Here is a 14,044-nt window from a genome sequence, read left to right on the forward strand (position 1 = left end):
ACCTCCGAGAAGGAATGGATACTAGTCAGCCTCAGGCCCTGGTCCTCCTTGATCTTTCTGCCGCATTCGACACAGTGGACCATACCATCTTACTTTCACGTGTCGAGGCGGCGGGAATTGGAGGGACAGCCCTGCTATGGCTATCCTCCTTCTTGAGTGGTCGCACTCAGGCGGTTCGCCTGGGTGAGTACTCAGCTGACTTTCGGCCTATCCAGTGCGGGGTCCCCCAAGGATCCTCTTTGTCCCCTCTCTTATTCAACCTTTACATTGCCCCCCTTATTTTTGCTTTACAGCAGCTGGAGGTCTCTGTGTACAACTACGCAGACGATCTCCAGCTTATCTTTTCTCTCTCTTCCTCCCCAGAGTCAATATCTAATTTTCAGTTCATCATGACTTTTATCCAGGACTGGATGAACTTCAACCACCTGAAACTCAATCCCGATAAAACGGAATTGGTGTTGACAGGTGGTTGCCCCAGTCCCTGGTCCTCTTCTTTTTGGCCCCCTTCCTTAGGCTTCCCACCCACTCCTGTCCCCTCCGTCAAAACTCTTGGGTTTAAAATCAATAATCAACTTTCCCTACACTCTCAAGTCAGTGCCGTCGTATCCTCAGCCTTCCTCTCCCTCAGGACAATACGTAAAGTTTCACGATTCTTTTCCTCAGCTGCGCTCAAACTAATACTTCTGGCCATGGTAACATCTCGCCTAGACTATGGCAATGCCCTTTATCAAGGCATGCCTGCGTACCTCATGAGGCGTCTCCAATTGGTTCAAAACCAAGCCGCTCGGCTGGTCTTTAATCTACCAAAATCACACCACGTTACACCCCTCCTCGCTTCCCTTCACTGGCTTCCTGTCCGGCAGCGCGCCCTATTCAAGCTTGGCTGTACCATCTTTAAAGCCCGGACAGGCTCTGCCCCATCTTTCATTAACACAGTCATTCAAGACTACATTCCATCGAGAGAACTTCCTTCTTCTACCCACCATCTCCTTGTGGTTCCCCGCTTCAAACGGAAGAAGTGGGGAGGCTCCAAATTCTCTACCACGGCCCAAGCATTCTGGAATTCTCTCCCACTCCATTTGAGAACCTGCTCCCAGTACCCCCTGTTCCGTAAAGGCCTCAAAACCTTTCTCTTTACCCAAGCCTTCCCCTCTTAAATGGCCACATCCCCAAACCTTCCTGCCCCCTGAGTAGCAGTAGTCATACAGCGCCAAGAAACCGCTAGGTGTATGAGCGCTCTACAAAACCCTTAAACTCAAACTCAAACTCAAACTCTTAAGTCAATACACAAACGAAGGGACCCATCAGATTTGCGAGCTGCCACTACTGGGGCAAGCCAATCAGTACTAGAGACTTTTTCAATAATCCCACCTTCCTTAAGTTTATTTGTTTCTTTCCTCATTTCATCCCTCACTGCTATGGAGACATTTCTAACTTTACTACAAAAGGGTTGCCAATTAGGACGTACGGGAATCTTTAATTTAAAATATTGTAGACATCCAAGTTCACTTCTAAAAACCTTGGGAAACTTTTGTTTTAATGCAACCTTCTATGGACAAATCTGAGTCAGTGAGGATCATGCTAACAATCTCCTTCAATTTAATCAGGGAGGAGCTGCTGGGATCAAGCATCTCACCTAGGTCACCTTGGAGGAACCAGCTAATGATGCTGTCACTCTTTTGTTAAACATAGATCCTCCCTGAAGCAAAACGATCCTTGTATTCAATAAGACCCATAAAGTAACCTTTACATGGAATGGTTTTCCCCCTATAAGCTAAAGGACCGATGTTCGGCTTAAAAAGAGTTATTTTTTGAGCTACATTGTTCTCAAAGAAACTTATTGAGACAATCGTAATTTTTGCTCCAGAGTCAAAAAGTACTTTGGTGGATTTTCCCTCTACAAGGATAATGTCTAGGGGGCAGAATGTAGGTTCTAAACCAGAACCAATTTTAACAACAATTTGTCCGCACACAAAATCCTCCTCAGGAACATCAGAATCTACACATTTTACATTAGAAGAGGAGTTTTTGGTCTTGCAGGCACTAGAAAGATGACCTTTCCTTTTACATTTTGAACATATCACATTTAAAGCAGGACATTTACTGTCATTGGCGAAATGCCCAACTTTTTCACATCTAAAACATTTAGGCACAATGTTTTTTCTCTTGGGTTGGATAGAACGATCAAGCTTAGGTAGGGCATTTTCACCTTCTTTAACTGCATGAACCAAAACTTGTTTATCTTTTTTAAAAGTATCTACACATTTTAAGGAATGTTCAACTCTTTTCACGACCTATAGGACTTCATCTAATGAAGGTTCAGCCCGCAACCAGAGTTCCTCTCAAACCTTTTCTATAATACATCCGAGCATGAATTGATCTCTGATTCTCTCATCTGTCAAGTCTGCATTTCTACAGGAAGAAGCTAACTTCCTTATATGAGTGACATAGCTATTAACCGTTTCACCCTCATTTTGTACTTTTTTAACAGACTGATACCTTTCTAGTATCGTACTAAACTTGGGTAAATCGTGCTTATCAAGTTTTTGATGTAGACTTCAAATTCATTCAGATCCTTGGCTTCAACATCTGAAAGTTCCGGTAAATTATCAAACACATCCTGTCCCTCTAAGCCAAGACAGTGGAGAAGAACAGAGGACCTGCGTTCAGCACGTAGACTAACACTGCAAACTCTGGCATAACGTTCAAATACCTTTTTCCACTTTTGCCATTTTATATTAGGCTCTCCAGGTGACATTGAAAAAAAAATGGAGGCGCTGTTACATTTTGTATGATTGAAGAATAACACGCAAAATGGCATAAAATGTCAAAGGAAAAAAAAACTAAATGTAAAGATAAGTATAAAAATTACTTTGAAAAGCAACCAAACTTATGAGTTAAACAGGATAAATCATAACCCAAAACCATTCAATTAAAATCTATAAAGAATGAAAACATGTGTAGATAACAGAGATAATACGCATATTAAACTAGCACACAAGCGATGGTATAAATAAGCGAAACAGTAGAAGCCTTAAACAAAATGTTGTACATAAAAGAGTGTGCGTGTCAATGAAACAAACTCAAAAGCGAAAAGTTGTAAAGGACATAAAATTAAAGAAAAGAAAAACGTGAATGTCACTTAAATGCAACGCAATCCATAGTTTACCTTGGTATTATAAATGAATTATCAGAGAAACGACACACAATCCTTTGAAAATAGTATGCGTGTCACTGGTTCACCTTGGTATTAGAAATTCATTGTCAGAGAAATGACACGCAATCCTTAGAAAATAGTGTGCGTGTCACAGATGTGTCCGTAATCCATAGAGAAAAGTGTGCGTGTCACCGATGCGAAATCACTGAGGTGAAACGAAACACATGAGTGTGTGTGTCACTGTAAAACATACGAAAACTGACACTTTTCTTGTTAATGCGTAGCTAGGCAACCTGAAGATGGCGTCTGCATACAGCGTATGGTGCGAAATGACGTCAGCTCCAATTCCGGATGGACAGCGGAGGAGGGACGCAGTGAATTCAGCACAATCGCCATACAATGGAGGAAATGAATGCCGAAGGCAGCCAGGAATGAAGGGATGACAAAGTTCTAAGCGCTAGGGACACGAGAAAAACCGTCATCCAATTTGAAAGATGCGAACCATTAAGAAATAATGTTGCTCAAGACGTGTGACAAGCACAGTTCACCACTATTTAGAAGAGCACATTGATTGTATAAAATAGTAGCTCCCACAGCGATACCACATGCCAAAGTTCAAAATAAACCCTATCAAATGGGCACAGGAATTCAATGAAAATAGTACCTTCCCCTGCGAAAATGTGCGCTGAAAATACTGAGTTTATAAAAGGAAAATTGAATTCAAACATAAATCCCCTTACATGAATGAATACGAATAAATCTAGCCATTGAAGAGGAAGGTGGACAGAGATGAGCCTGTGTCAGTTATCAATCACACAGGCAAGATAACCAGGTGAGAAACGCGGCAATAGCTCCAAATCTCCGGGTAAAGCTTGGACGTCCAATACAAGTAAAATCACAGTCCTTCTCCTCTTCCAGCTGCCGACTATGTCAGTGTAAGATTCAAGCAGCTGAAAGAAATATTCAGAAGGAGTATTGATGAAGTAAGTTGTAGGTTTATTGCAAGAGGAAGAAGACAAATATTCAGTCTATGCAAGCCAGTCCAAGTATCAACAGCTTATTTGAACACTAACATTCCAAGCATCTAAAAAGAACCTTAGGGTACCATGGCAATATGACATCAGGAGAAAGGCAGAATACCACACATACTGAGATTGGGTGACTCGTGATACCTAAAAACAATGTTTTATATATATATATATATATATTCACTGAAAAAACCATAGGTTTCAGGGGCGTTATAGTTAGCTGGACATTTCGTTCATACAAAACCATTGAAATTCCCCCGTTATAGTTAGTTCAGCTAACTATAACTTGCGCGCCCGCAATGCACTGCTGATGACGTTACATATTACATCACACATGACATGGTCAGTGACATCACTCATGACATCACTTATGTCTCAAGTGACATCACTGATGACATCTCTGATGACATCATCCAGTGAATGTTTATTTTTCTGAAAATTAAATATGTTTTATATATGTATATCTCAAGGCCGATGGAAGAATAAATGGGTGTATAAGTGTCCAAATGGATGATTTTTTTTGTTGTAAAATTGATTGTATAACGGACTGATTAAGTGTATCTTAGTAAATACATGGGTTAGGGAGTAATGTTTAAATATGTAAATATCTGTATCAGTCTCTCACTTTGTGTATAAGTGACTGCATGGGTTGGTGAGTAGCTACATGAGTGCCTATATGGGTTATAACTTGGTTTTTTGAGTATCAGTATGAGTGTCTGAGTGTCTGTATGGTTCAGTGGGGGGTATTACTTCGTGCATAGATGCATGAAAGAGTGCATCCCTTTTTGTATGTGTTAAAGACAGAATGTGTGCAGGACTGTATCGGTGGATGAGTGTGTCTATGGGTGTGTTATTGGGTGAATGACTGTCTTAATAGTGTCTTTATAAGTACCTACATATATTTTAAACTAGTATATGTGAGTATTGGTGTATATAAGTGAGTATATGTGAGAGTGAGAGATTGGAAGAGTTCCTATATGAATAAGTATGTGTTCCTATAAGTGATTGTTTAAAAGAGTAAGTATGTGTAAGTTTATGTAGAAGTTAGTGTGGCAGTGTGTGTATAATTATATATATTCAAGTAAATAGATGTTTGATTCTTTAATAGCATGAGTGACTATGTGTGTGAATAACTCTACGGATGATTGGCGGTGTGTAACAGGATGTATAGGTGTATGAGTATATATGATGAGTGAGTACATGTATGAGTGACTGTATAGGATTGCTGGTGAATGAATGGATGTGTATGTAGATCTTGGAATTACTGAATAGATTGTTGTAACTATTATTGATATGTCCGTTGTTTTGAATTTTTTTTTTTCTATTTTTGAATGTATGTATCAAAGTTCATATTAGAGTGAGAGGAGGTCCGCCACTCTATCACAAGCATGATGTCATTTGAGAGGTCATCAGTGATGTCATGAGTGATGTCACTGACCATGTCATGAGTGATGTAATATGTGATGTCATCAGCAGTACATTGTGGGCATGAGAGTTATAGTTAGCTGAACTAACTATAATGGGGGAATTTCAATGGCTTTGTACGAGTGAAATGTCCAGCTAACTATGATGCCCCTGAAACCAATGTTTTTTCAGTGAATTTCTAAGGTTTTTTAAATGCTATTTCCTAACTATACCATGCCTGAAACCTATGGTTTTTTAAGTGAATTTCAAAGGGTTTTTTAAATGCTAGTTTCTAACTATGCCTACAGAGGTAGGACATGTGAAGAAAGAAGAAAAAACGCACAGAAAAAAGAAAAACGAAATGCAGAAAGAAGCAAAAGAAGTCCTCAAAGATGAAGAAAAGTGCAGGAAGAAGCAAGACATGTGCAGAAAGAACCAACAGAGGAGCAGAAAGAGGCCTTGTTGCAAAATCATCCTGTGCCCACAACTTTTTCAGACAGGCACTGATGGTAACTGACTCTGACTAACCAGGCCTAGAATCGGTGTTATGCTAAAAGACACTTACAATACAGTGAAAACACCTACATACACTAGGGAACACTATGCGTTGGGGTACCCCTGCGATTAGCATGACCTGCTCTGCAAGCCCCTAGTAAATGATAGGGCAGGGGGATTAAAACTACCTCTTAAAACGCGCCACAGGGTGCGTTTGCACACTGGTGAAGGGAGGGGGGAGCCTGAGGTGACATGTGTGCAAACGCGCCCTGTGGCTGTTTTAAGTTGGGGATAAAGTCCCCTTGAAACCTGAGGGTCCCTGGGGTTGAACTAGCTCCCTAGGTACCTCCAGTAAGAACCACAGAGCTGCGTTGCAGAGAGGTGTAAAAAGGGGTACGGCCTAGACCACCTCTCTGCAACGCAGCGCAGTGGTGCTTACTGTAAGCACCTGGTGGGCTAGTTGGCTCCCAGGGTCCCTAAGGATAGAAGGGGAATTTTTTCCCCAACTTAAATCGCGCCACAAGTTGTGTTTGCACACGTCACCCCAGGCCCTGCCCCCTCTCTTCACCACTTGGTAAACGCGCCCTGTGGCCGTTTTATGTTGGGAGATTAAGTCCCCTTGAATCCTGAGGGTCCCTAGTGCCAAACTAGCCCACTGGGTACCTCCAATAAGCGTCATAGAGCTGAGATGCAGAGAGGTGCAAAAAGGGGCACGGCCTAGAGTACCAACGCAGCACAGTGGTGCTTACTGGAAGCACCTAGGGCCAGATGTAGGAAGGGTATTACAGGTTGGTAACTGCCGAAATTAAGTAATTTCGTCCGTTACCGACTGGTAATAGGCTTTCCTGATGTAGGTGGCCAATTTACAGATTCTGTAAATATTCAGTAAATACCGAATCGGTATTTACCGAATCGGTATTTGCCGAAACATCATTTACCGATTCAGTATTTACCAAATCTGTAAATGACATGTAGGAAGCATTTTGAAGAGTGCCTCTGTGCTTTAAGGATTCGTTATTTACCACCAACTATAAGTTGGTGATAAATAACGAATACCTCTGTAAATGCAAATCTGCATTTACACCAGTGCCATGTGACAGACATACATGCCCTTAGGGCATGTATGTGTGCCACATGTGCACACAAGCACTATTCAGGGGTGCAACAGGGTGTCAATGTGACACCCTGCCACCCTTGACTCTTTCCCTATTTTACCAAATCAGTATTTACCGATTCGGTAATTGACATTCATTCCTATGGCCCTCCAGGCCCATAGGATGGAATGGCAATTACCAAATCTGTAAATACCAATTCGGTAAATACCAAATCTTAACGATTCAGTCATTTGTACCGATTATTTAACTACATAGCGTTTACCGATTCCAAAATACTAAATCGGTAAATTTCGGTATTTTCGATTTGGTAAATTTCTATTACCTACATCTAGCCCCTTGTTGGCTAGTTGGACCCAGGGTCCCTCAGGATTGAAGGGGAATTATTTCCCAAACTTAAAACGTGCCACAGGGCGTGTTTTCACACGTCACCTCAGGCCCCGCCCCCTCCCTTCACCACTATGTAAACACGCCCTGTGGTCTTTTTAAGTTGGGAGATTAAGTCCATTTGAATCTGGAGGGTCCCTAGGGTCCAACTAGTCCACTAGGTACCTCCAGTAAGCGCCACAGACCTGCGTTGCAGAGAGGTGATAAAGAGGCACAGCCTGGACCACCTCTAGGCAACTCAGTGCAGTGGTGCTTACTAGAAGCACGAGGTGGGCTAGCTAGCCCCCAGAGGCCCTCAGGATTTAAAGGGAATTATTTCCCAAACTTAAAACGCACCATAGGACTTGTTTGCACACGTCACCACAGGCCCCGTCCCCTCCCTTCACCACTGTGTAAAAGCGCCCTGTGGCAGTTTTAAGTTGGGAGATTAAGTCCCCTTGAATCCTGAGGGTCCCTAGGGTCAAACTAGCCCACTAGGTACCTCCAGTAAGCGCCACAGAGCTGCGTTGCAGAGAGGTGCAAAAAGGGGAGTGCCCTCTGAACACCTCTCTGCTATGCAGCTCACTGGCGCATACTGGAGGCACCTGTTGGGCTAGTTGGCCCTCAGGGACTCTTAGTATTGAATGGGAATTAATTCCCCAACTTACAATCCGCCAGCGGGCGTGTTTGCACAATGGTGAAGGAAGGCGGCGGGGTCTGAGATGACATGTCTGCAAACGTGCTGTGTGGCGCATTTTAAGTTGGGGAATTAATTCCTCTTCAATCCTGTTGGTCCCTGGGGGCCAACTAGCCCACCAGGTACCTCCAGTATGTGCCAGAGAACTGTGCTGCAGAGTGGTGTTCAGAGGCCATGCCCCTTTTTACAACACTATGCAACGCAGCTCCGTGGCACCTACTGGAGGTACCTGTTGTGCTAGTTCACCCCCAGGGACCCTCAGGATTGAAGATGAAGTAATTCCCCAACTTAAAACGCACCACAGGTTGTGTTTTCTCACATGTCAACTCAGGCACCGCCCCTAGCTTCACCACTGTGCAAACGTGCCTCGTGGCGTGTTTTAAGTTGGAGGATTAACTCCCCATGAATCCCGGGGGTCCCTGGGGTGCAACTAGCTCACTAGGTACCTCCAGTAAGCACCACAGAGCTGCGTTGCAAAGAGGTGTAAAAAGGAGCGTGGCCTCAGAATACCTCTCTGCAACGCAGCTCCCTGGCCTATACTGGAGGTTCCTGGTGGGCTGGTTGGCCCCCAGGGACCCCCAGTATTCAAGGGGAATTAGTTCCCCCACTGCAAACGCGCCAGGGGTTGTGTTTGCAGAGTGCTGCAAGGAGGGGACGTGGCCTCCGGCGCAATGCCGGTCTTTTATTTTTTTATTTTTTAAGAAGGGGGCTGTGTGGCACCCCTACTTTTTCTATTATTATTGGCCCTGGCGACCTCATCCCCCAGGGCCTGACCCCTATTTATTTTTATAAAAAAAATTTGGAAGGGGTCCACGTGGCCCCCCTCCTGAGGCCATAATCGGCCCCAGGGACCCCATCCCCCGGGGCATGGACATTTTCTCTTTTTTAATGTATTTGGAGGGGTCTGCCTCGCCCCTTCCCGGGCCACTAATAGCCCCGGGGACCCCATTCCCCGGGGTTGGCCCTCACCTTTGGGGACCGTGGGGGGTCCCCAATGCCCCCACAGTCCCACCAGCTCCCCGCCCTAAGTTGGCAGGGTATGCTCAGATGTGAGTCCCTTGCTCACTTTGCCACTGGATTCAAGATAGCCTGGCTGATGGGGATTATGAATCCGAAACCGGTCTCAGGATGCCTGTTTCCGGTCCAGGAAAGACATGGCTTGGCAGTTCGGGCTGGACTGTTCCCAAGAGGCACAGGGTCAGACTGATTTGCAAATGGCCATGTCTGACCTGGGGTGGCTGAGTGAGCTAAAGAATGGGGATGGATTAAACCCAGATCAGTTGACTGGGGGTGAGTGTTTGATTTGCTCAAACGCTCCGTCCATTATCCCCTTTTGTACCCCTTGTTCGCCTTAAGTTGGCAAGTTATGCTCAGACGTGAGTCCCTTGCTCACTTTGCCACTGGATTCAAGATAGCCTGGCTGATGAGGATTATGAATCCAAAACCAGTCCCAGGATGCTTGTTTCCGGTTCAGGAAAGACATGGCTTGGCAGTTCGGGCTGGACTGTTCCCATGAGGCACAGTGTCAGACTGATTTGCATATGGCTATGTCTGAACTGGGGTGACGGAGTGAGCTTAAGAATGTTGATGGATTAAACCCAGATCAGTTGACTGGGGTGAGTGTTTGATTTGCTCAAACGCTCCGTCCATCATCCCCTTTTGTATCGCTTAGCTCCCCGCCTCCTGTGGGAGCCGGCATTGCTTTTCCACATAGGGAGCTGCTAAGATGCAGCTCCCCGTGTGGAAAAGCAATCGTCTTTGGTTTTTGGACAAGAGAGCAGGTTTCCTGCTCTCTCTTCCAAAAGCCAAAGCAGTTTGCTATGGCAGGGGGGGAGTCTCGAGGCTCCCGCCCTGCCATACAAACTACAGTGACCAGGGGGGTGGGCACCCTGGGATACTGCATGAACCGGCCCTGGGGGGTGGTGGTCCCCAGGGCCATCACAGGCTCTAGGAGGGGGGCAGCGCAATCCCCTCCCAACATCTACAAAGCCCCAGGAGTGGTGGTCTCAGGGGGTTGAAGCCCCCCCACACAGGATTATTTATTTTAAAAATGTCCCTGGGGGTGGCAGTCCCTAGGGCTGCGGGGGGCCGTGAGCTCCCCCGCAAATACTTTCTTAAAGCCCCAGTGGTGCCAGTCCCCAGGGCTTGGGGGGTCTTTCAGCCCCCCACCCATGTATTTTTGAAGCCCCAGAGGTGGCAGTACCTGAGACTGGGGGGGCTGTGAGCACCCACACAATAATTTAGAAAAGTCCCAGGGGCTGTGGACCCCTCTGGGCCCCCCATTACAATATAAAGTTTGCCCTGGGACTTGGCCCACCCGGGGGCTAAATAGTAACAAAGCGTGGGAGTTTTGAAAATATTGTGGTTTCGTCAACCGGGGACAAAGTTATTGGGAATAGAATGTTGTGAATTTCCTATGGAAAATAGGTCGTAACTATAACTACCTACTAGAGAACGCCAGTAGGTAATATATATATATCCAAAATTACAAAGAGTAAAAGACTCAATCTCGGAGGTCAGCTTGCTTAAACTATATGCTTTTTAATCCTTTAACCGCTATATATGAATGTAATGTTGCAATATGTTATCCAAGGTCACAAATTGAGATGCACAATTTAAGTATCCTTCATACCTGTTCTAAAATGGCCGCCATTGCTGACGTATGATGTGGGCAGATGCAACAATGAGAGCCTCTTCTATGTATAATGTTTATATATACACGTCCTTGCAAAACTGTAATATCATGTGCTCAAGACACCTTTGGTGTTGAAACGCGTACCGTTTAAAGGATTAAGAAACGTATAGTTTAAGCAAAAAAAAGCAGTTAAAGGATTGAAAACTTATAGTTTAAGCAAGCTGACCTCTGAGAGTGCGCCTTTTACTCCTTGTAATTTTGGACATTAACGAACAGGCTTTGGGTTTTACCGGCAGACGCATCACTTGACGCAGGGACTGATCCTGGAAGGACACAACTTGGAGTATTTTATGCATATATATATTCACTGAAAAAACCATAGGTTTCACATATGTTATAGTTAGCTGGACATTTCACTCATACAAAACCATTGAAATTTCCCCGTTATAGTTAGTTCAGCTTACTATAACTCGCGCGCCTGCAATCCACTGCTGATGACGTCACATATCACATCACTCATGACATGGTCAGTGACATCACTCATGACATCACTGATGACATTATCCAGTGAATTTGTGACTTTCTGAAAAATAAATATTTTTTATATATGTATATCTAAAGGTCGATGGAAGAATAAATGGGTAAATAAGTTTTTAAATGGATGGTTTTTTTTGTAAAATTGATTGTATAACTGACTTATTAAGTGTATCTTAGTGAATACATGTATTAGCGAGTAATGTTTAAATATTTAAATATCTATATCAGTGTTTCACTTTGTGTATAAATGGCTGAATGGGTTGGTGAGTAGCTACATGAGTGTGTATATGGGTTATTGGTTGTTTTTTAGAATATCAGTATGAGTGTCTGTATGGTTCGGTGGGGGATATTACTTAGTGCATAGATGCATGAATGAGTGACTCACTGCTTGTATGTGTTTTGAAGACAGCATGTGTGCAGGACTGTATGGGTGGATGAGTGTGTGTATGGGTGTGTTAGTGAGTGAATGATTATATCAATAGTGTCTTTATCAGTAAGTACATATGTTTTAAACTAGTATATGTGAGTATTGATGTATATAAGTGAGTATATATGAGAGTGAGAGATTGGAAGAGTTCCTTTATAAATAAGTATGTGTTTATATAAGTGATTGTTTAAGAAAGTAGGGTTGTGTATGTTTCTGTAGAAGTAAGTGTAGTGGTGTGTGTATAGCTGTATATGGAAGTAACTGGATGTTTCATACTTTATTTGCATGTGTGAGTATGTGTGTGAGTAACTCTATGTATGAGTGTAGGTGAGTAACAGGTTGTATAGGTATATGAGTAAATATGATGAGTGAGTACATGTATGCTTGACTATATAGAACTGTTGGTAAATGAGTGGATGTGTATGTAGATTTTGGAATTACTGAATAGGTTGTTCTAACTGGTATTGGTATCGCTATTGTTTTGAAAAATTTAGTTGCTATTTTTCAATGTTTGTATCAAAGGTTATATTAGGGTGAGAGGAGGTCTGCCACTCTTTCACAAGGATGATGTCATCAGTGATGTCATTTGAGATCTCATCAGTGATGTCATGAGTGATGTCACTGACCATGTCATGAGTGATGTAGTATGTGATTTCATCAGCAGTGCATTGCGGGCGCGCAAGTTATAGTTAGCTGAACTAACTATAACAGGGGAATTTCAATGGTTTTGTATGAGTGTAATGTCCAGCTAACTATAACATGTGTGAAACCTATGGGTAGAGACCCCCTGACCCCCTAGGCATCAGGAGGGCAAAAACACTATTAATATTTTTTTAAATACCCGGGGAAAAACAAAGAAAAAAATGTGAGTAAAAAAAGATTTTAAAGAGTGTTTAGAGGTAGGGTAGCTCTGAAAAGAGATGTTGTGTTATATGGGTGAATTAAGTACCTACAAGTAGTATTTTTCTAACAAATAAACATTATTTTTAACCTTTGGAGTCCTTCAGGGACCCCCTGAGAAGGCCTAGGGGATCAAGAACACTCAACTCTGCCCCCTTTCCACGTTTTCAACTTTTATTGTTCACTCTCTTCTGAAACCACAAAAAGGCAGCAATATGGTTCGCTCTCCGAGCACTCACTGCACACTCTCCGAGCACTCCTCGTGCGCGGACCTATCAAATTTGATTAGATTTTTAATTTTTTTTTTTAAAATGTAACCTTTGAAGTCCTTCAGAGAAGAGCAGTGAGGGTGTCATATAGCTACTTCTTTTCTATATACTGTGTTAAGTTATCATGAGCTTATTAAATGTTTAAACGCCATTTTACCTTTCTGCCTCATTTTGCACACAATACATAATTGTTGATTTAGCTTTCAACCCAGAAGAGCTTCGTGATTTACTTGAGAAATAATATGTTATTGCTCTGATATAGTTTTTTTGCTCGGTACACTGTCTGCACAGTGAGTGCTGAAGGCTGCAAGGATAACTAAACACGATGTTGTTGTGAGGTCTGATCTTCACACGTCCATAGACATAACACACATGCTGCTGCCAAAATCTGGCTCTAGGCGGGTTTTATATTGTTGTGCTGCACACACACGAAACACCCTTGATGGTGCTTCGCATGCAGAGAGCTGGTGGAACATGATGTGATCCTCTGCCACTGAGATTTTGAGGTATGGGCCCGCCCTGCTAAAACCCAAATGAGACCTTCATAGATATAAAATACTATGCTAAATAGGGAGGGTGTGAATTAGGTATTGTTAATTCCTATTCATTACAGCATCTTAGTATGCTGTCACCATTCGCCTTTTATGGACTAGTAACTATGCTGATAACTTTGTTGCTTATAATATGTTTGCTAGTATTGTACAAGATACTGCGTTTGAGAAACTTGCATTAGTAAATAAATATTTCAAACATGCACGTGTCCTCTTTTATTCCAAGTTCTGGTTTGTAATGATTATATAACGAAAGAGTGTTCATGTGTTCCACGATACCTGAGGTAATCTAAGTTCATGTTCTGGTCTGCCTAAGCATTGGGAGTTTGTCATGACCAATGAGACACTGTAGCTAGCTCGGTAAGGGGATTTTGGGTTTTCAGGTGAGTTTTGGGCCATCCTAATTCACCGAGGTTCCAGGTCTCTATGCACATTTCTGTAGGAGAACGGAATTCCCGCTACATGG

This window comes from Lissotriton vulgaris, chromosome 3_2, assembly GCF_964263255.1.
Source record: "Lissotriton vulgaris chromosome 3_2, aLisVul1.2, whole genome shotgun sequence".
Classification (NCBI taxonomy): Eukaryota; Metazoa; Chordata; class Amphibia; order Caudata; family Salamandridae; genus Lissotriton; species Lissotriton vulgaris.